Raw genomic sequence first — 11,144 nt, 5'->3', positions numbered from 1 at the left:
AACATCAAACTAAATGGAGAAAAACTCAAAGCAATTCAACTAAAGTCAGGAACAAGATAAGGCTGTCCACTCTCTCCATATCTATTCAATATAGTACTTGAAGTTCAAACTAGAGAAACAAGGCAAAAAAAGGAGATCAAGGGGATACAAATTGCAAAGGAAGAAGTCAAAGTATCACTATTCTTTGCAGATGATATGATAGTACACATAAGTGACCCCAAAAACTCTACTTGGGAACTCCTACAGCTGATAAACACCTTCAATACAGTGGTGGGATGCAGGATTAATGCAAAAAATCAGTAGCCCTACTATATACAAATGATAAGTGGGATGAGAAAGAAATCAGAGAAACATGACCCTTTACAATACCCACAAATGTAAAATAACTTGGGGTGATTCTAGCCAAACAAGTGAGAGACCTGTATGACAAGAACTTTAAGTGCCTACAGAAAGAAAATGAAGAAGACACCAGGAAATGAAAAGATCTCCCATGTTCTTGGATAGGTAGAATCAACATAGTAAAAAGGGCAATCCTACCAAAAGCAATCTACAGATTCAATGCAATCCCCATCCAAATCCCAGCACAATTCTTCACATACCTTGAAAGAACAATAATCAACTTTATATGAAAAAAACAAAAGAATCAGGAGAGCCATAACAACCCTGTACAATAAAGTAACTTTCGGAGGCATCACCATCCTGGACTTCAAGCTCTCCAATAGAGCTATAGTAATAAAAACAGCTTGATATTGGCACAAAAACCGACCAATGGAATCAAATAGAAGACCCTGACGTTAATCAACACAGCTATGAACACCTGATTCTTTATTGATTCAAAGTGATTTTATTGCTTGTGTACGTAAGAGAATTTATGCCATGAGAGCAGAGGCTGTAGATGACTCATATCTGCAATTGGGTGGGAGGACCCTCTTAGTCTTATAGTAATGAGCCAGCAAGTGTATTTTGGTCTCTGTCAGAATCAGGTGGAATTTAGCTGCTTTCACAGACAGCGATTGCTTCCTTAATCAAATGGTAGAGATCCTCAGGGAGAATAGGGACAAGGCCTTTGGAATTAAAGATTCTCAAGATTTTATTACCAGTCACAATATGGACCTATGTCACACCATGTGAGTCCCTCAGGATCACACTTATTTGGGAGGGAGTTAGGCCTTTCTTGGCCAGTTTGTAAATCTCTTCCTTCACATTGTCAGACATTAGCTTTAGCCATGTGGGGATACCAAGTCAGCAGGGCAGTGTCGACTGGGACAGGCCCTTCCTGGGGCCATGCATGTGCCCCATGATGGTAGAGGTTTGGCAGCAAAGAGAAAACAAGGGAGGAAACAGCACAGGAAGCCAAGCCACCCACAAGAAGTGATGTCACGCATCCACCTGAACACCTGATTTTTGACAAAGAAGCCAAAATGGTACAATGGAAAAAGGAAAACATCTTTCACAAATGGTGCTGGCACAACTGGATGTCAACATGTAGAAGACTACAAAAGATCCATATCTATCACCATGTATAAAACTTGAATCCAAGTGGATCAAGGACCTCATCATAAATCTAGTTACATTGAACCTGGTAGAAGAGAGAGTGGGAAGTACCCTGGAACGCATGGGCACTGGAGACCACTTCCTGAACATAACACCAATAGCACAGACATTGAGATCGACAATTAATAAATGGGACCTCCTGAAACTGAGAAACTTCTGTAAGACAAAGGACACAGTCAACAAGACAAAACAACAGCCTACAGAATGGGAAAAGTTCTTCACTAACCCCACATCTGGCAGAGGGCTGATCACCAAAATTTACAAGAACTCAAGAAACTAGACATCAAAATACAAAATAACCCAATAAAAATGGGGTACAGAACTAAACAGAGAATTCTCACCAGAAGAATCTTAAATGGCCAAAAGACATTTAAGGAAGTGCTCAACATCCTTAGCCATCAGGGAAACGCAAAACAAAACAACTCTGAGATACCATCTTACTCCTGTCAGAATGGCTAAAATCAAAAACACCAATGAGAGTTTATGCTAGAGAGGATGTGGAGAGAGGGGAACACTCCTTCACTGCTGGTGGGAGGGCCAACTTGTCCAGCCACTTTGGAGATCAGTATGGAGATTCCTCAGGAAAATGGGAATCAGTCTACCACAAGACCCAGTAATTCCACTTTTAGGCATATAACCCAAAGATGCACATTCATACAAGTGTAAGCATTTTGGGCAAATTGGGTGGGACAGGTATTCTGGCACTCTGGAGTCACAGAATACTAAGTGTTACACTGCTCAGATGGAAAGGTATTTTGGCACTCAGGAGTCACAGAATACTGAGTGTTACACAGCTCAGGTGGAAAGGTATCCTGGAGCTCAGGAGCCAAGGACTACCACAGGTGACAGAAAGCAAAGCAGCTTACAGCCTTGCCTCAGGGAAAGGCTTCCCCAGTGTATCAGCTCTGCTCCGGCAGGACAGGGCCTTCCAGCTGGGGATGTCTGCCCAGTGTAGCAGTTTTGCTCCGGCAGGAAAAGGTTTCCCGGGCAAAGTTGCTACAGTTGAGCTCTGCTCCCGGGAGAGTGGAGCGTGGAGTATAACAACTCCGCTCTATCAGGGGAAGGTTTCCCTGGCAGAAGTAGCCCTGCTTGCTCTGCTATGCCCAGGTTCATCTCTGCTCCGCTGCAAAAGAAGGTCTTCACCCAAAGCTCATCCAAGGGGTTTATTGGGAGGCAAGAATCCAGGAGAGTGGCTGTAGCATGAACAGCCACAAGTTGAACAAACACAGGGTTTACATAGGGCTTCCAGGGTGGGGATTGGTTAGATTTTAATCTCCTGCTGAAGGATTGGTTAGGTTTTTGTACAGGGTTAGGGTCAGATTTGGCTCTGGTTTCAGGGCCAAAGTATGTTTCTTTCACTGGTCCTTTTTAGCCTTTTGGCTCTAATTTTAGGGCCAGGGTGTGTTTCTTTGGCACTGGTTTCAGGGTCAGGGTGTATTTTTTGGTTCTTATTTCAGGGCCAAAGTGTGTTTCTTTGGCTCTGCTCAGGGTGTGCTTCTTTGGTTGGACCCTTTTCCCTACAACAAGGGCATCTGTTCAACTATACTCATAGCAGCATTGTTTGTAATAGCCAGAACCTGGAAGCAACCTAGTTGCCCCTCAACTGAAGAATGTGATGCATTTGCACAGTGGAGTTCTACTCAGCTGTAAAAAACGATGACCTTATGAAATTTGCAGGCAAATGGATGAATCTAGAAAAAAAAACCATCCTGGGTGACATAACCCATACTCAGAAAGACAAACATGATATGTGTTCACTCATAAGTGGATATTAGACGTAAAGCAAAAGATAAGCAGACTAAAGTCCACAGCTCCAGAGATGCTAGGTAACAAGGAAGACCCTAAGAGGACCCATGGATAGCCCTGGGAAGGTAAATTAGATGATATCTACTGGGTAAACTGTGGGTGAGGGTGGTAAGAGGGAGGGGATGGGGGATGGTCGAGGGGGGGAGGAATGCACTGGAAGAGCAATGAAAAAGATATCTTTTTTTTACGAGACAGGGTTTCTCTGTATTGTTTTTGAGGCTGTCTGTCCAGCCCAGCTTCGAACTCACAGAGATCCGCCTGCCTCTGCCTCCCGAGTGTTGGGATTAAAGGCGTGCGCCACCAACACCCGGCTGAAAAAGATATCTTAATCGAGACAGCTAACCAAGCTCGTGGAAACTCATGAACTCTAGACCTACAACTGTGGAGACTCCATGGGACTGAACTAGGCCCTCCATATGTGGGAGACAGTTGTGAAGCTTGAACTATCAGAAGGGCCCTGGCAGTGCATGAGCTAGTCCTTGGTGCATAAGCTAGTTTTTTTTGGAGCCCATTCCCTATGGTGAATTGCCATGCTCAGCCTTACGGCATAAGAGAGGGGCTTGGCTCTGTCCCAACCCATTGTGCAAGACTATGTTTTTACTTCTCATGGGAGCCCTTACCGGTGTGGAGGAGTGGACTGGTGGGTGGGCTGAGGGGGGGTCAGAGGGAGAACTGTGGTTGGAATGTAAAATGAATAAATAATTTAAAATTTTTTGCTTAAGATTTACTTATTTTTATATATATGAGTATTTTGCCTATGTGTCTGTGCATCATGTGTGTGCCTGGTGCCTGAGAAAGTCCGAAGAAGGTGTCAGATCCCCTGGAACTAGACTTATGGATGGTTGTGAGCCATCCTGTGAGTGTTGGGCAGGAACCTGGAGGCAGGAGCTGATGCAGAGGTCATGGAGGAGTGTTGCTTACTGGCTTGTTCCTCATGGTTTGCTCAGCAACAAATTCTGTTAACCACTGAGTCATCCCTCCAGCTCCTGGTAGTCATTCTTTTATCTTGACCTTATACCAAACATTGTTTCTAGAACTAGAACGGTCCACACAGCAGCTTGAGTGCAAAGCTGTGTCCTGAATGGCCTGAAACAGACCCTGTTACCCAGAGACCAGGAAGGTGCATCATACATGCCAAGCACTTGCCGAGCATCCCCAATCACCATTAATCTTCTGAGGGGAATGATCCAGGCTTTCAGTCAGTCATCGCTTCCCAGGGGAGGATTCTTTTCTGGGTCCTGATAGTGTTCTTTAAAGCTCCAGGGAACTCTGCTTCTGCCTCATTTCATGCTCCTCTCTCCTGTGGTCCCCCGGATGAGGATGGAGGGCATGACCACAGTGTATGTGAACAAACATGTGGACAGGAATCTTACCTGAATGAAATATCATAAGGAAATGAAGCCCATCCTTTTGTTCAATCATTATACACAGTGAAAGTTCTGACAGCAAATATTAGAAATTAGGTCATAATTGGACCAGTAGATCAAATTGGATCATTCCAGTTTTGAGCTTTTCCCCGTGTGAAAAAAAGCCTTATCTGAGCTGTCACCCCTCCTACCTCATCACCCTCAAGCAAACTGTCAGGTTGAAAGTGATTGTGGCTGCTCGGAGGCACATTGTTGGAGACTTGCCAACATGACTTCTCTTCTCGCAACGTGTCGCTCCGTGATCAGCAACAGGAGTCGGCCTTGCTGCAATACTAATGAGGCCATATTTCAAGACGTGGCTGCAGAGTGCTCATTTCAATAAATACTTGTTAAGTACCCTTTGTGTGCCAGGATCTCGGGGCTGTGGAGGATGCAAACACGAATGAGACAAATCCCACTGGCAAGCAGTTATCCATGTATGCTCGGGAACATGTGTGCAAAGGGGAGGGGAGAGGATGCTCAGACTCACTTTGATGGCAGGCCCTGTCACATGTACGTTTTCTTTTCTCTTTTGGTGTGTGTGGGTATGCATGCGTATTTGCATGGAGAACAGTGGTCACAATTGGGTGCCATTTTTCAGGCACAACCCCATTTATTTATGTATGTATTTATGTGTGTATCACTATGTAGCTCTGGCTGGCCTGGAACTCACAGAGATCCTATTGACTCGACTCCTAAGTGAGTGCTGCGATTAAAGATGTGCAGCACTCGGGGTGTTGGTGGTGCACGCCTTTAATCCCAGCACTTGGGAGGCAGAGGCAGACGGATCCCTGTGAGTTCGAGGCCAGCCTGGTCTACAGAGCGAGTTCCAGGACAACCTCCAAAACAATACAGAGAAACCCTGTCTCGAAAAACCAAAAAAAAAAAAAAAAAAAAAAAAGGTGTGCAGACTGCACTCAAGTCTTGTTTTCATTGTGGTTTGTTTGATTTTTTGTTTTTTTTTTTGAGACAGGGTTTCTCTGTGCAATAGTCCTGGGTGTCCTGGAACTCATTCTGTAGACCAGGTTTGCCTCAAGCTCACAGAGATCCACCTGCCTCTGCCTCCATAGTGCTTGGATTAAAGGCGTGCGCCACCACCCAGCTCTTGTGCTTTTTAAGAACATTTTTTACATTTATTTTTCATTCATATATGCAAAATACTTTACCTTGATCATATCTAACCGAAACTTCCCCTCTCACCTACCCCATGCCTCTCAACACACCCCTCTCACATTTATATGCAGTTTTTAAAATCTTTTTTTTTTTTTTGGTTTTTCGAGACAGGGTTTCTCTGTGGCTTTGGAGGCTGTCCTGGAACTCACTTTGTAGACCAGGCTGGCCTCGAACTCACAGAGATCCGCCTGCCTCTGCCTCCCGAGTGCTGGGATTAAAGGCGTGCGCTACCACTGCCCAGCGAGTTTTTAAAATCTTTTAAAGATTTATTTATGTATTTTATATATGTGTGTGCTCTGTCTTCATGCACACCAGAAGAGGGAATCATATCTTACCATAGATGGTTGTGAGCCACCATGTGGTTCCTGGGAACTGAACTTAGGACCTCTGGAAGAGCAGCCAGTGCTCTTAATAGCTGTGCCATGTCTCCAGTCCATATATCCTCTTTTTTTATATGACCCACAGAGTCTACTTAGTGCTGCCTGCATATACGTGAGTGTTGGACCATGCACCAGAGCATGGGCAACATATTAGTAGTCACACACCCAATAAAAAAACCGCTCATCTCCTCCAGCAGAAATCAATTGTCAATAGCTCCCCATCTACAAGTGAGCCTCATGAGCTCCTTTCCCTTCTTGCTGGAAGGTTGACTTGTGCCTGACTTTTCTACTTATGTTCTGGGGATCGAACATAGGTCCTCACTTTTATACAACAAACACTTTACTATGTCTAATTCATTGTTTCATTTAATTTTTAAAGATTCATCTTATTTTTACGTGTGTGCACCTGTGTGTGTGTGTGCCCGTGTGTCTGTGTGTCTGTCTGTACTGTGTGTCTGTGCAGGCCAGAAGAGGTTGTCATATCCCTTGGAGCTAGAGGTATAGGCAGTTGTGAGCTGCCTGATATAGGTGCTGAGTATTGAGTTGAATTACTACTGGAAGAGTCGCAAGTGCTCTTAACTACACTGAGTCACCTCTCCAATCCCTTGTTTGTTTTAAAATATTTATTTAGTATATGTGTGACCAAGTGTATGTCTGTGCACCAGGTTTGTAGGAGCCCTTAGAGGTCTGAACAGTTGTTGGATTCCCTGGGACTGGAGTTATAGCCAGTTATTAGCCACCATGTGATTACTGGGAACTGAACTTGGACCCTCTAGAAAAGTAGTAAGTGTTTTGTGCTGAGCCATCTCTCCAGCTCCTTACCCACTGTGGTTTTTTTAAAAGTATTTATATATCTTTATTTTATTTGTATGTGTAGTTGGCCCGTGTAAATCAGAAGAAGGCACCGACTCTCCTGGGTGTTCCCAGAGAACTGTAACAGGTTACAGGTGAACCACCACGTGGTGCTAAGAACTGAGCCTGATGGTTCTGCAGGGGCAGTTAAGTGCTCTTAACTGCTGAGCCATCCCTCCTGCCCTTTGCCTTGTTCTTGAGATGGGGTCTTACTATATTGGAACTTGGTGTGTAGACCAGGCTGGCCTTGAATTTTACAGAGATCTGCTTCCTAAATGCTGGAATTAAAAGCACACATCACTATAACCACCTTGGGTTTTTCTGTTTTTTGTTTTTAATATACTTTTGAGATAGGGTCCCATGCATTCCAGGGTGACCTCAAATTAGTTATGTAGCCAAGGATGATCATGAATTCTTAATCCCACTGCCTGTATCTCCCAAGTGCTAGGATTACAGTCATTTATGCTGTGCTGAGAACTGCATCCAGGGTTTTATTCACACCAGGCAAGCATCCTACCAACTGAGCTACATCCCAGACTCACACAGAAATTAATCCCGAGGAGCAGAATTAACTGAAGTCTATTCCCTAGGGGTTTTCAGTTGGGCCTTGGGAGATAAGAACTTTGTAGAAGAAAAAAAATCAAAGGAACATCATTGCGAGTTGAGAGAACAGTATGTAAAAAAAGCAGTAGAGCATGAAAGTGCATGAGCTATTCAAGGAACACCGAGTATTGGACATGGCTGCCCATAGGGTTTAGGAACATGAAAGGGCAGTGCAGCTAATGAGGCTTGAAGAGGTGGGTGGGCACCAGATTTTGCAGGAGTAGTAAAGCTTGGCTTGAAAGTTTGAAAAGTTGATTTAGTAGGCAAGAGGGAAGGACTAGAAACGTTTTGATGAGGTAAATGATGCGTTAGGGAGATTGTCTTGGCAGGAGAGGCTCAAAACAAAATCACCACCACCACCAGAATCCCCAAGTACACCAGTTCCAATGGGCCCAGATTCTAGTGTAGACTTCTGTTTGACAGACTGTGCACCTTTATCATCTGGAAAAGATGAAGCTTGGGAGAATCCTTATCATTGAGGTCCCTTGCAGCTTTGTCACGCATGGATCTCACTCTGTCTCTCTCTCTGTAGCTCAGACACATCTTGAACTCATGATCCTCTTGCCTCAACTTTACTAGTACTGAGATTACAGGCAAATTCCTCCATGGCATGTGACTTGCTGTGGGCATTTTTTGTGGTGCTGGCATTATGTATGCTAGGCAAGCCCTCTATTCCTGAACCACATATACAATCTTTATGTGTGGACACTTTTGTAGGACTAACTGACAAGATTTGACAAAGAATTAGCCAACTAGAAGAATGGAGTGGCAATAATAAGATAGTGGAGCCAGTGAGGGAAGCTTCACCCTATGCCCTATGGGAAAAGATGCTTTCCAGCCATCCTGGTGTGAGGTGTTCAAGGACCACTTAGCTGGCTGCAGGAAGGGTGAGGTAGCAACTCTGAAGAGAGGTGGATGGGAAATTTCCAGTCGGCAATCAGAAGCTTAAAAGCATACAAACAGATGAGTTCCTAAGAGGCCAGGAGTGTAGAAAAACAGAGAGCGAAGGGCCACAGGCAACGAGAGGGGGTGGGAAGGACAAAGCAGGGCTGGCTGCCTGTAAACCTCGGTACGGCAACTTCCATTTTCTGGCTCTTCAGTCTCCACGGTTATAAAATGAGGGGGTTGAAGGAAGTGTTATGAAGCTTTCAGCTGTGACATCTATGCATAATCAGTTAAGATCGAAGAGTGCAGAATACCATGGAAACCGTAGAAGGGTTTCTAAAAGCAGTCATGAAGAGGTCGCTCACATCCACTGCTGCAGAGGTGGCAGGGACTGAGCAATTAGAGGAAGCCACTGCACTGAACAATCCAAAGACGCCACTAATTTCCTGTTCCCCTCCTCTTGCCCCTGCAATTGTGGACATTCTACAAAGTCCAGTTCTCTGTCCTACATGGAGGCTCAGCCACAAGCTTCCACATCAACTGTTATTTCTATAAGGTGATTCACAAATTTCTGGCCCATACTTTCCTTTTGTAATTCAATTCACATTTCCAACCACTCAATGGATGTGTCTGACAGCCACTGAAATTTAGCTTACAGCAAAAGAACAATTTTTTTAGACAGAGTCTCACTGTACAACCTTGACCAGACTGGAACTTACTAAGTAGAGAAGGCTGGCAGAGAACTGTCTGCCTCTGCCTCCTAAGTGCTGAGAATAAAGGCATGTTGCTTGACAGACTTTCCCCCCCTACTTTTTGTATGTGTTGTGTGCAAATAAGTACAGGTGCCTATGGAGGCATCAGATCTCCTGGATCTGGAGTTATAGGTATTTGTGAGCTGCCTGATGTGGATGCAGGAACAAAATTCAGCTCCTTTGCAAGAGAAATGCCCATTCCTTTTTATCTCCGAGACAGGGTTTCTCTGTGTAGCTCTAGCTGTCCTGGAGTTCACTCTGTAGATCACGCTGGCCTTGAACTCATAGATCTGCCTGCCTCTGCCTCCTGAGTGCTGGGATTAAAGGCGTGCGCCACCACTGCCTGGTGAGAAGTACCCATTCGGAACTGCTGCATCATCTCTCCAGCCCAGAGTTGTTTTAGTTTTCATTTTTGTACTTTTTTCAGTTACTTAACATATGTATGCCTTGCATGCTGACCACTTTCACCTACCACCCCTATCCACCTTCCCCTCCCCTTCCTTCATTTTGATTTTTTTTCTTTAGACAGGGTTTTTCTATGTGGCCCTGGCTGGCTTTGAACTTACAGAAATCCTCCTTCCTCTGCCTCTCAAGTGCTGGGGTTACAAATGTGTACCATCATTGTGCCCATCCTGTTTTATTTATTTATTTTCTGAAACAGTCTTGCTTTGTAGATCACGCTGCTCTGGAACTTGCCATTCTCCCCTGTCACCATGCCCAGCTGCTTTTTGGTCACTAAGGTGCAGCTGAGCCATGTGTTAAGACTGGTAGCAGAGTATATTTGCTAGATGGTGCTGCCAGTGGGCTTTCAAAACAGGACATTTCCTTTTTTAAAAAGATTTCACTTATGCTTTAAATTTTTTTCGAGACAGGGTTTCTCTGTGTAGCCCTGGCCATCCTGGAAGTTGCTCTGTAGACCAGGCTGGCCTCAAACTCACAGATCTGCCTGCCTCTGCCTCCTGAGTGTTGGGATTAAAGGTGTGTGCCACCACCGCCTGGCTTTGTTTTTATTTTATCTTATGTATGTTTTACTTGCACGCACATCTGTGTACCATGTTCATGGCTGCTTCCCAGGGAGGCTAAAAGAAGGCACTGGATCCCTAAGAATTACAGACACTGTGGGTCACCCTATGGGTGCTGGAAACTGACTTGTGTCCTCTTCATGACTTCAAGGGCAGCAAATGCTCTTAACCACTGAGCCACTGAGCCCATGTCTCTACTACTACTTCTTCCTCTTCCTCTTCCTCTTCTTGACATGGTCTTTCTATGTAGCCCTGGCTGTCCTGGAACTCTCTATGTAGATAAGACTGATTTTGAACTCAAAGAGATTCTCCTGTCTGCCTCCTGAGTTCAGGCACTAAAGACATGCACCACTACACCTGCCTAGTAGTGGTGCAGACCTTTTTTTTTTTTTTTTTTTTTTTGGTTTTACGAGACAGGGTTTCTCTGTATTGTTTTGGAGTGCAGACCTTTAATCCTAGTTGCTGAGGAGGCCAAAGCAGGACAATGGAAAGTTTAAAGTCAGACTGGACTATGGAGTTCAAAGTCAGTCATTGCAACATAGTGTGCTGAGATCCTGTCTCAATAAAAGAGAGTTGTTGATATAGTTCAGAGGTAGAGAATTTGCCCAACATGAGTAAGACCCTGCATTCATACCCTGATAATATTTTAAAATGTGTTTGGAAGCTGGGTGTGCACACCTTTATTCCAAGCACTTGGGAGGCAGAGACAGG

At 44.6% G+C, this 11,144-nt stretch overlaps 1 pseudogene; it reads right to left on the bottom strand.

Moving 5' to 3' along the window:
- Window positions 1-869: 869 nt before the first annotated feature.
- On the bottom strand, window positions 870-1,299 carry LOC101825860 (annotated as a pseudogene).
- Between the last annotated feature and the right edge of the window lie 9,845 nt (window positions 1,300-11,144).

This window comes from Mesocricetus auratus, unplaced genomic scaffold (genome assembly GCF_017639785.1).
Source record: "Mesocricetus auratus isolate SY011 unplaced genomic scaffold, BCM_Maur_2.0 Super-Scaffold_100003, whole genome shotgun sequence".
Taxonomy (NCBI): Eukaryota; Metazoa; Chordata; class Mammalia; order Rodentia; family Cricetidae; genus Mesocricetus; species Mesocricetus auratus.
This window is presented reverse-complemented; position numbering and strand designations above follow the sequence as displayed.